The following is a 12,652-nucleotide window of genomic DNA, read 5'->3' as shown; positions in this document are numbered from 1 at the left end:
AAGATCCCCTGGAGAAGAGAAAGGCTACCCACTCCAGTATTCTGGCCTGGAGAATTCCATGGACTATATTGTCGGGCAAGACTGAGTGACTTTCACTTTCACTTTTACACACTTCCTTAAAAGTCCATAATATCCAGTAACTCTCTTACTGACCCCAGCAAAACCTTCTATCCTAAACTCCAAATTTGTCCATCCAATGGCCTACTTAACACAAACACCACTTCAATGTCTAGAGACACTGAGAATTTTATTTACCCTGTACTGGGTAAATCATGTTGACTCTATCTTCAAAATATAATCAGAATTTGACCACCTCTAAGCATATCCAATCATATTTTGCATTTAAAGACAAATTATAAAGTATTCTAATAGAGATGCTTTACAATAGTTGGTCATGTTCTTAGGAAACGTCTCGTTAAGGAGAAATGGAAAATCTTTGAATCCCACCCTCCTTGTAGCATTTTAAGAAACTTATCTAATAGTACCAAATCTCAGCTTGATTATATGAAAAACAGGATCAAGACTACCAACTTGAAAGAATTTCTAAGGATGTCATCTTATACCAAAGTTTCATCTCTAAGAAATGTACATTGTATCTCTAAAATATCCCAGTAGGGGTGCCCAGAACCTAGAAATGCCCAACTTACAGAGTTTCTTCCATAACTCACATGAAGCTAAATGCTGTTCTACTTGCAGAATCTACTCTATTGTGGTGAGCTGTAGAATTCTGCTAACTCTGTTCCTCTACCAAAGCCAACTGTGGAATGAAAGATAGTTTCAATGTTTCAAGTCTGGATTTTGAACAAGAATAAAGAGGAGAAGCTGGTTTGAAGAGAAAGTGATAACCTTATTGTGGAAACTTGTACGTGAGGGATTCATGGAGAAAGCAAAAAGGACTCCCTCAATAATTTGAAACATTGGAGCCCAGAGGAGAGCAAGGGACTGCAATAAACAGCTGTACTCATGGAAGACAATGGCATCTGTAGGAGAGAAAAGAGAAAGAAGACAAACCAAGGAGCTAAAACGGCAAAGACAAGATCTTTTCCTAGCCTTTGATTTTAACTTGTATAACTCTGTTTTCAGCTAGCATGGTAACATCACTTTTTGTCATTTTATTCTTGTCCAAGGAAGCCTGTCCTTTAAAAGCTTTTGCTGGTAAACAAAAGCTCTTGTATTGATTGCCTTCAGTTCAGTTCAATTCAGTCGCTCAGTCATGTCTGACTTTTTGAGACCCTGTGAATCACAGCACGCCAGGCCTCCCTGTGCATCACCAACTCCCAGAGTTTACTCAAATTCATGTCCATCGAGTCGGTGATGCCATGCAGCCATCTCATCCTCTGTTGTCCCATTCTCCTCCTGCCCTCAATCCCTCCCAGCATCAGGGTCTTTTCCAATGAGTCAACTCTTCGCATGAGATGGCCAAAGTATTGGAGTTTGAGCTTCAGCATCAGTCCTTCCAATGAACACCCAGGACTGATCTCCTTTAGGATGGACTGGTTGAATCTCTTTGCAGTCCAAGGGACTCTCAAGAGTCTTCTCCAACACCACAGTTCAAAAGCATCAATTTTTCAGTGCTCAGCTTTCTTCATAGTCCAACTCTCACATCCATACATGTAAAAAAATTTTTTTGATTCACTAAAATGTTGTCCACAACATTCAGGACATCAGACTGGCTTGTACGTGAAGCACTTCTTAATAAAATCATGGAAATGAATCAATGGTTTGGCTTACTTGGGTAAGTTCCAACACAGGCTTGCTTAACCAAAATTCTACTGCAGCAAGAAGGAAAACAGAGTGCTGGGTGGAATCATTATGAAGGCTTTTGCAGAGTTAAATCCTAAAGAATTAAAAAACCACAGAGTCAGTGACCTGCGTTTCAATTCTACCGTGTCTGCAGTTGGTGCCTCTTTATGCTAGGTTTCTCCACTGTGAAACGTGTGTCTTACTTAGAGTAATCTTGTGAGCATTAAGAGAGATTAAGTGTCCAGAGAAGAAAGCAACTGGCACCATCGCAGGCTGATGGCTAGAATCCCACACTGTGTGTCTCGTCTGTCAGCATTTGTCCCAGGGAACATGAGATAGATTACAGGGCTTTGTGTAAACAGGCATGGGGCCACGATGAAAGTATTTCTAAGAATACATCGAAAGCCTTGCCTGAACAGCCAAAAGTACTTTTCAGCACTAATTAACTTGATTGAAAACTTCTCAAATGTTTCCCCATCTCTTTGTGTAAACATAAGAGTGACTCAGAAAGACAACTTGAATGCAGTCAATAAATATGAAAAAAAATGTTTTAAGAATATAAAACTATTCCCATTATGTTCTCTGAAGGTCTCGTATTGTTACTTGGTAATCTTGAAATGAAAGCAGATCTAATACTAGTTGATAATAGTACTTTTTTCCCACAACATGCTGTTAGAAATATAAAATTAGACTGAACTGCCAACCTTATTTCACATTGAAATGTGAAAATGTCTAACATTTTATTATATACTCTGTTGACACGTGAACTTAACTTGCTTTTTAAAAATGTCCTTCCTTTTGTGTTAAATAGTAATAGAAAGTTTAAAAAGAGATGCCCGACTACAATGTTACTGTAAAAAATAAAACACATGAACATAGAAAAAGTGTAACTTTTGAGAGCTTTGTAACTTCAGTAAAGAGACACAATGTGACCAATATAAAAATACTTGTCAAAGAAAATAAAATCTATTAAACAGCAATACTCTGATTCTAACAATTCAGACTTAATGACACATTTAGAGTATGCTATTACTGATGCTGTTCATTTAAATATGCTATTACTGATATTGTTTCATTAGGAATACAATTTCCAGCTCACTGTTTTCATGCCTAAGTGACCTCTAAATTGGTCTGCGGCAAATCACCTCTAATGCACGCACAACAATCTAAACCACTCAGCCCTGTTCAGAGACTGAATGCCGCAGAAAAGAGGTTTTGACTTCTCAGGAGACAGATGAATCTTCAGACACAAAATATGCTTCCTTTTTCCTGTCATGTTCTTCTTTGTCCCCTTCATCTTTTGCTTTTCCTTTCTCTTTCAGTCTCCCTGTCTCCCCTGAATTCTTTTCTCTTCCTACTCAGCAGTCTCCAATACTTTTCCAACACCCACAACTAAGGTCAAGTTGAGTACTAGACTGGCATGCTTTGCTTTCTGAAATAATAGAACTTGTTGCCCAAAATTGGGGTTTATGGACATAGGAGAAGAGGAATATCTCCAACTGTTCTATTCCAAGGGGCCTTCATCTCTGAACAAACAAAGCCAGTAACCGTCACTACTATGTAGTTGAACAGTGTGGATTTTAACGTCAGATACTGTGAATCCAAATCTTGAATTTCATTACCTGTCCAACCTGGAGTATGTTATATATCTTTGCAGGGTTATTGCTTAATATCTAGAAGTTGGGGCTAAGAACAAGATTTATTTCACAGACTTCACACAGATTAATCACTTATTTTCTAAGTATTTGTTGTGTTTCTGTTCTGACTAGACATTGCTCAATGGGCTGGTGATGCAGCAGTGAACAAAACAGACACAAGTCTTGTGCCATTGGAGCTTACAGTCTGTTAAAAGGAAGCAAAATCTGGAGTGAGTAGCCTATCTCTTCTCCAGGAGATCTTCGCAACCCAGGAATCAAACCAGAGCCTCCTGCATTGCAGGTGGATTCCTTACCAACTGAGCCATCAGGAAAGCCCTAAAATATATACTTTTCTATAATAAATTAGATTGGGCTTCCCCAAAGGCTCAGCAAGTAAAGAATCTGCCTGCAATGCAGGAGACACAGGAGATGAGGATTCAATCCCTGGGTCGAGAAGATCCCCTAGAGGAGGGCACGGCAACCTACTTCAGTATTCTTGCCCAGAAAATCCCACGGACAGAGGAGCCTGGTGAGCTATGGTCCATGAAGTCACAAAGAGTTGGACATGACTGAAGCAACTGAGCGCACACACAGATATAATAAATATAGGAAAATACTAGGTGATGACAAATACAAGGAAGAAGATGCACATGAAGTACTCAGCAGCATGGTTGGAATGTAGTAAGTTCTCAGTAAATATTCAGGTATCCGGGGTAATTTTCAGAGAAGTTTACCTGGCTAGAGGACAGACTCCATCACAAAATGAATGGAGTCCTTATTCATCTCAGCCCTGGGCTGGAAACACAGACACCATGACTGCTTCGAAGCAAGGGAGAATCCATCAGCTGCCTGGACACAGGGAACTATAACACATTACTTCTCCCCTCTATGCAGCCATGCATCCACCAGCCCCCAAAGGGGAAAATAAAGGCCATTTTGTTCTGCCCATAAAACAGTGTGTTCAGTGCCAGAGAAAAAGAAAGTTGTTATTTTACTTTGACAAGGTCCCTAATAAAAATAATATATAAGGATCTATTGATTTTTTCACTGTCAGTGTTTTTGTTTTCCTTGAAGTTTTTATGTTTACCATGCCCAAGTAAAAGAGGATTTATTTTAGATTCCGACAAGTTTCATCAAGGAGTCATTTCAGAGGTTCTTTTGAAAACAAATGCATGGCAACAAGATGACCAGTATGTTCACATAATTGCACGGGAGCTGCAGGAAAGGGGAGCAAAGCCCAGTGAGACCTGGGACTGTCTCTCCCATTAGTAGGCAAGGAAGGGAGCAGCATGGAGACAAGAGAGGGACCAGCAGGGAATTGTGAGACAGAAACACACTCAATTAAAACTCAGAGGCCCATGCTCTGTGGACCACTTGGCATTGATGCATCTGTAGTTAAGCAACAAAGCAATGTGAGATGTGCTATTTGGGAGGTTGTCCTATTTGTCTCTTTACAGGCCACTTCTAACAAGTTCAGAGCAATGATATTGTTAAATAGGGAGACATCTGTAGCTGCTGCTCAGTCATGTCTGACTCTGCGACTCCATGGACTATAGCACGCCAGACTCCTCTGTCCATGGGGTTTCCCAGGCAAGAACACTGGAGCAGGCTGCCACATTCTTCTCCAGGGCATCTTTCCAACCCAGGGATCAAACCTGAATTTCCTGCACTGTAGGCAGACTCTTTACCCCTGAGCCACCTGGGAACCCCCAGGGAGAAGTGTACTGATACTTAATTTGTCTTTGGGGCCATTACCGCCAAGAATAGCAGTGTGTGGGCTGTTTCATGGTAGATTGGCAACACCAAGGAGTTACTCCATGAGAGAAGCCCCATTCATTTCTGCAGTGTGTGCCTTTTAAAACTGTGTGCTTACAGGTTCAATTTAATGGGCTATTTATGACCCAGCAATTTCCATCCATTTGGTCTGTAGCTGCCAAATTTATCCAGTCATTTGGAGAGTTTTTGTCCACCAGGTCTATTATGTCCACCAGAGTATAGCATCGCATGTACTGATGGAAGTTGCTTGAGGGATAAAGAAAATACACATCATTTTTTTTCAAATAATATATAGAGTTGTGTGCATATGTGTTTAAGTACTCATCACATATCGCCTTGGGATAGAAACAAGAAATAGTTGCAGCAATTTGCTACAGGCTGAAGATATTTGTAAACTGTGATTATAAATTTAACACATGCTATAGGAGTCAATGCTTATTTGTGCTGAAGGCTGAAAAGGGCCTTGGGGGACTGCTGCTTAGGAGTTACAGGATTTCAAATCACCATCGTTAGCCCCAATTTTGTCTTTTACAAAGGCCACAATTCCCCACCTTTGCCACTACCGTATTTGCTTGGATTAAACCCTCCAAAGTCAAAAGTTCCTGACTTTTGTCTTTGATAGTCAGTATCAAATAATATCTTTGTGATATTGAGAGAAATCTGAGTATCACAGGGAAACCCTGAAAATGAAATAAAATTAAGGTATGCAGCACATGGGAAAGTAATTGACAATTGATGAATATGTTTGAAGAACAGTAAGAATGTTCACATGTCTGGAATACAGCAGGTGCAGGAGAGTAAGAGGCAGAGACAATCTCCTACACACATTTTGTAGCAAAGACTGATACATAATGGTTACTGATGGGATGCTCTGAGGAAGGAATGAAAGAAGAATGTGATAATCATTTCATGATGTATTTATGTTGAATCATTATGCTATACACCTTAAACTTATACAGTGCTGTATGTCAATTATATCCCAATAAAACTGGAAGAAAAAAAAGAAGAATGGAGGGAGGATGAAAGAAAGGGAGATTGTCCATTACTGCCATGAGCTCAGTTTATAAAATGTTGGAACTTGTCTATCTTACTTCCAGGGAAGGTCCATTTTGCTTCATCTCACTCTCACTACTCACACTCTTATGCTAGTAGGAAAGAGGAAGGTTTTTTTTTTGTTGTTGGTCACATTGTCTATTACTTTGCCAACAAAGGTCTGTATAGTCAAAGCAATGGTTTCTCAGTCAGGTACTGATGTGAGAATTGGACTATAAAGAAAGTTGAGCACCAAAGAATTGATGCTTTTGAACTGTGGTGTTGGAGAGAGTCCCTTGGACTGCAAGGGGATCCAACCAGTCCATCCTAAAGGAGATCAGTCCTGGGTGTTCATTGGAAGGACCGATGCTGAAGCTGAAAGTCCAGTATTTTGGCCACCTGATGAGAAGAGTTGACTCCATCTGAAAAGACCCTGATGCTGGGAAAGATTGAGGGCAGGAGGAGAAGGGGATGACAGAGGATGAGATGGTTGGATGGCATCACCGACTCAATGGACATGGGTTTGGACAGACTCCAGGAGTTGGTGATGGACAGAGAGGCCTGGCATGCTGTGGTTCATGGCGTTGCAAAGAGTCAGATACGACTGAGAGATTGAACTGAACTGATGCAAAGAGCTGACTCATTGGAAAATACCCTAAAGCTGGAAAGATTGAAGACAGGAGGAGGAAGGGATGACAGAGAATGAGATGCTTAGATGGCATCAAGGACTCAATGGACACGAGTTTGAGCAAGCTCCAGGAGATGGTGAAGGACAGGGAAGCCTGGCGTGCTACAGTCCATGGGGTTGCAGGGTGGGACACCACTGAGCGACTCAACAACAGCCATTGTTTATTAGTAATTCTAAGATAGTGACATGTGTTTGAAACAGACAGCCTCATCTCTACATAGACAAGGTTTCTAACTCCATTTCTATGACTTTCTAGCTAGATGACTTTAAACTTTCTAAACCTCTTCTAGATTGGGATAAGAATTTCTGCCCCTTAGGATCACCATAGGAATTAAAGAGTAGTATGGATACTTGCTTTCTTAAGGAAGACAGAGACGAGGTGAAGAGAAACAGTTTCCTCCCCGCAGACACACGAGCTTTCTCTCTGTGCCACCCCTCTTTCCTTTCATGGCATTACTCCCGAGTCATCAGGAGCACAGTGCATTGCTCTGAGTTCTCCTGTTTCCTGTGCATCCTTCTGTATCCCAAATGTGCCTCATTTTTCACAAAGCACTGACCTCCAGCTTTGGCAGGACTTCTCTACCCACTGGGACTAAGGATCAAAATAAACTCAGGAATGTTTGTTGTCTTATATTCCCCGAGAGTACTGCAATCTGAACAGATATCTGGCCCTTGGTGAACCCAGCCCATCCATTCTTGGAGGTCACTAGGGAAGGACTGCTGTTTCCACAGCAGAATTCTTGCAAGGAGCAGAGAATAATTCTGTGTATCTGAATATTCACTGGAAGGACTGATGATGAAACTAAAGCTCCAAAACTTTGGCCACCTGATGCGAACAACCAATTTATTGGGAAAGACCCTGATGCTGGGAAAGATTGAAGGCAGGAGAAGGGGACCACAGAGGATGAGATGGTTGGACGGCATCACCAACTTAATGGACATGAGTTTGAGCAAACTCCAGGAGATAGTGAAGGACAGGGAAGCCCGATGTGCTGTAGACCATGGGGTCACAAAGAGCTGAACACAACTGAGCAACTGAACAGCAAACGATAACAATCCCCAAGAGAACAAAGAACACATTTTTTTGAATCTTGCTGTCCCTGCAAAAACCTTTCAGTAATTTTTCCTTCTAGATAGCATATCTCACTGATAAAAGTTCACTTCACATTGTGATTATCTGTTATTAAAAGGAACTACTTATTTGTAATACAAATATTTGTTCTTTGCTCTTTTTTTTTTTCTTGTTCACTAGAACATGAATATGACTAGTGCTTATTTAAAGAAAACTTGGTAAGTATAAAGAAGACATTTGGGAAAAATTTGCTTATTCAGATTGAAAACACTAGTCATCTCAAAGTATACTTAAGAATTACTTAAAGTACTTGTTTAATCAGAACAGTCATGGCCCCACTACACATAAATGCAGATTCAAATAAAAAAATTGGGGGTCAAAAGCAAGGCATTCCAGTAATTTCCCAGGTGACTCCTATGTAGACTTTAGAGTTCCACTTCTGGATAATCAATGTGAATAATTCAGAAAGAATTTAGGTCACATATAATTCCTCAGCTTTTCTAAAAGCCTAAATCATTGCTGGGGCAGTATGAAAAAGGAGACCAATATTCACTGAGCACTTAATATATACCCAGTGTTCTGCAAAGCATCTGCTATGCAGAAGCTCATTTACTTTTCATAGAAAAGCCACGATAGAAGCTTCATTATTTTTCCCATTTTCCACATGAGTCAGTAGAATCTCATACTGATTAAGCCAGTGAGAGGTTGGTAGGATTCATCCTGGCCTGCCTCAGAGGTAACCCTGATCCCTCTGTGACAATGTCTCATTTCTCCTAGGAAATCCTTACACAGTATCCTTTAAAAAATAGGATGCTTGGCCTTTATGTTCATTGAACTGAGTTGTTTTCAGTAGCTATAAACTTTTATGACTTTTTTCTAGTTATTACTGACAATATGCTTTTCCTACAGTGCCTTGGTAGTTCAACCCACATGCTACTATCTGTCTGGCCTCTTAATAGAATGTACTTATTTGCACAATCAGTTCCCTGTACAGTTGTCTATTTCTTGGCCGAGCTGTAGATTAATTATAATGCCCATGTTTATGTTCTTATGAGTGCTGTTCTAAAATCATATTTAAGTCAGTTATCAAAAATCCTGGATGACATAAAAAGGTTGTTCTTTTTCTTTTATATGAGAAAAATCTCCTCATTGAAAATTCCCTAGTTCTAACTCAAGGACAGAAATTAATTTTGTGGTGTGAAGTTGGGGATATTTATGGAACCTAACAAAGATAAAAAAAAAACTTATTATTTTTCCTAAAATACATGTGACATTGTTTTAAGAAGTCAACAAATTCATTAAAAAAAAATATTACCACACAAGCCCTGAACTAAGGGAGCTGCTGTATTTAGGAAACTAGTAAAGTTTAGTACCAAGTGTGATCTATTAATATTTGAGGTCAGCCCCTGTTTTCACCATATGTGGTGAAGACTTAAAAAAATTAAGTTCCAATATTCTCAACATCACTCATTATCAGAGAAATGCAAATCAAAACCACAATGAGGTACCATTACACGCCAGTCAGGATGGCTGCTATCCAAAAGTCTACAAGCAATAAATGCTGGAGACGGTGTGGAGAAAAGGGAACCCTCTTACACTGTTGGTGGGAATGCAAACTAGTACAGCAACTATGGAGAACAGTGTGGAGATCCCTTAAAAAACTGGAAATAGAACTGCCATATGACCCAGCAATCCCACTTCTGGGCACACACACCAAGGAAACTAGATATGAAAGAGACACGTGCACCCCAATGTTCATCGCAGCACTGTTTATAATAGCCAGGACATGGAAGCAACCTAGATGCCCATCAGCAGACGAATGGATAAGAAAGCTGTGGTACATATATACAATGGAATATTACTCAGCCATTAAAAAGAATTCATTTGAATCCGTTCTAATGAGATGGATGAAACTGGAGCCCATCATACAGAGTGAAGTAAGCCAGAAAGATAAAGACCATTACAGTATACTAACACATATATATGGAATTTAAAAAGATGGTAACGATAACCCTATATGCAAAACAGAAAAAGAGACACAGATGTACAGAACAGACTTTTGGACTCTGTGGGAGAAGGCGAGGGTGGGATGATCTGAGAGAACAGCATTGAAACAAGTATACTATCAAGGGTGAAACATATCACCAGCCCAGGCTGGATGCACGAGACGGGTACTCAGGGCTGGTGCACTGGGAAGACCCAGAGGGATGGGATGGAGAGGGAGGCGGGAGGGGGGATCAGGATGGGGAACACATGTAAATCCATGGCTGATTCATGTCAATGTATGGCAAAAACCACTACAATATTGTAAAGTAATTAGCCTCCAAGTAATAAAAATAAATGGAAAAAAAATTAAGTTCCAATATTAAATGCCATGTTTCACATATGGTAAAACTGAAAAGTTCTCAAATGGCTTAACTATAAATTTCCCTTCCCACTCTGCTCTAGTAAATAAGACGCTTTAGCCAAAAAAATCCTCTTTATCGAAGAACCAAGTGCAATCCCTGAATATAAAGCTCTAGCCTTCGCAGTGCACAGAATTATTCAACCAAACCAATCACATCCTCCCTGCAGGAGCTGGAGGGCACTGAGCCCTTCTGATACTACAGAGTCGGCCTCACACAGCCCCTAGTTGTTCACTCTATTCCCAGGGGCAGCCCTTGTGTGGCCCTGCATGGCGTGAGGTATCCTCCTTCCCCAGGCTCTGAAGACATGGAGCTAACAACACAAAACCTCATCTGTCCAGCTCTCTGGGTAATGCCAAGACAAGAAGCCCTTCTTCACCAAGGGAGTGAATAGAAGGCAATTAGAGAACCATGCCATCCTTTGCACTTTTTACGTTCAGAACCAGTAACTTCTATGAATATAGCTGAGATCTTCATGGCTGAAGAGGTTAACAGGGAATATCTGTATTTTGAGGAGATTCCCTAGGTCAGACTAGCTTAGCTAATATGGTGAGAAGGCTTTTCATTCTAATTGGCAGTAAAAGTCCAGAGCATACTTGGAAGGGGAGTTTGGAGAGGAGCCACACGCTAGTTTGGGCTTTCTGCGAATATTCCTTGCAAAGAATAACTTCCTTAGATCACATTCTGTGATTGGTGCCTCCAGTGAAGCCATCTGCAAAGTTTCATATTACTGGAATGTCACTGAAATTAGACAGTTGACATAGTGGTGAGGACACAGAGTACTTCAAAATGCACTAACAATAACTAAAAAAAACAAACTAAACAGAAAGCAAAGGTCACTCATAACTTTACTATTTACAATTTTATGTGTTAATAAAAAGAAATCACATCCTTTCACTTAAAAGTTCCAGCTCCTATGGTCTAATGCACACTTAGCCTTTCTTATATTTCTCATGCCCTCATAAACACATGTATACACATACATACATATCTGGTTTTTTTTTGTTCTAAAAAAATACAATTACTCTATTCACATATTTCAGCAAGTTGTTGTTTTTTAGCTCATAATATATCATGGCTATATTTCCTGGCTAAAAGTATTTATAACTCTTTCTTATTATAACTTCCCAGGTGGCTCAGACGGTAAAGATTCTGCCTACAATGTGGGAGACCTGGGCTCGATCCCTAGGTCGGGAAGATCCTCCGGAGAAGGAGATGGCAACCCACTCCAGTACTCTTGCCTGGAAAATCCCATGGATGGAGGAGCCTGGTAAGCTACAGCCCGTGGGGTCGCAAAGAGTTGGACATGACTGAGTGACTTCACTTCACTTTATTCCATTTTTTGGTGAACTACAATTTAACTACTACCCTCCTTCAATGGTATATGCAGCTTGTTTTCATCATTTTGCTGTTACAAATGACATGCACAGACATTGAAATTAGATAAATCAAGATCTGAGTCCTGTATCTTTCACTTTCCTAGGTCATCTTTTCAGGCAATTTTCTTAACCAATATGAATCTTACTTTATTTTAGATATAATTTGGAGAGTGGAATAACCGTCCAGCATTGATGCAAGGATAAATCAAGATTATGTGCTTAAGTAAACACTGCTGTAATGTATTTAATAATTGCTTAATAGTCAGCTTCATTTATAAATCAAAGAACTACTATTAAATGCCTGAGATATTTCATTTTCTTAAATAGTTGAGATTTTCCTTAACTTTAGCCTTTCATATAACTGTCATGATTTTGCCATATCCATGAGCTATGTTCACTCTTATTTATGAAGTATTCTGTAAGTCAATTTATTTAAATTTTAAAAGTGGGATGTTAGAAGGTAGCAGAAACTTTGTACTTCTATCATGAAATTATGAATTTCCACCTTGTCACAATTTCATAATAAATGTACATAGTAACACAAATATTAAATATACTCTGTATTAGTTAAAGTCCAGTCAGAAGACAGAAACCACCCTGGAAATTTTCACAGAAAAAAAAATGTAATGTAAAGAAATATCAACTAGTAAAAGTAGTTAACTACTAAAAGAGACTTTTTAATTGTTTTTAAAAAAGTATCCTAATAGCAACTATAAGGAGAAGCTTCCATTTCTAGGAAGGAGCTAAGCAAGGTCTGAGTTCTGGCTTCTAAGGACTCCTCACATGATCTCCTTGCAGGAAGCCTCCTAGAAGATGGAAATGTTTGCTGGTATTATGGGGGCCGAGCATATCCACAGGAAGCCGGCATACGAGGTGATAAGCAGACTGCATTTAGCCCACAGGAAGCTGTTCCCTAGGGG

The sequence above is a fragment of the Dama dama genome, chromosome 4, assembly GCF_033118175.1.
Source record: "Dama dama isolate Ldn47 chromosome 4, ASM3311817v1, whole genome shotgun sequence".
Lineage (NCBI taxonomy): Eukaryota > Metazoa > Chordata > Mammalia > Artiodactyla > Cervidae > Dama > Dama dama.
Note: the sequence above shows the minus strand (reverse complement) of the source record.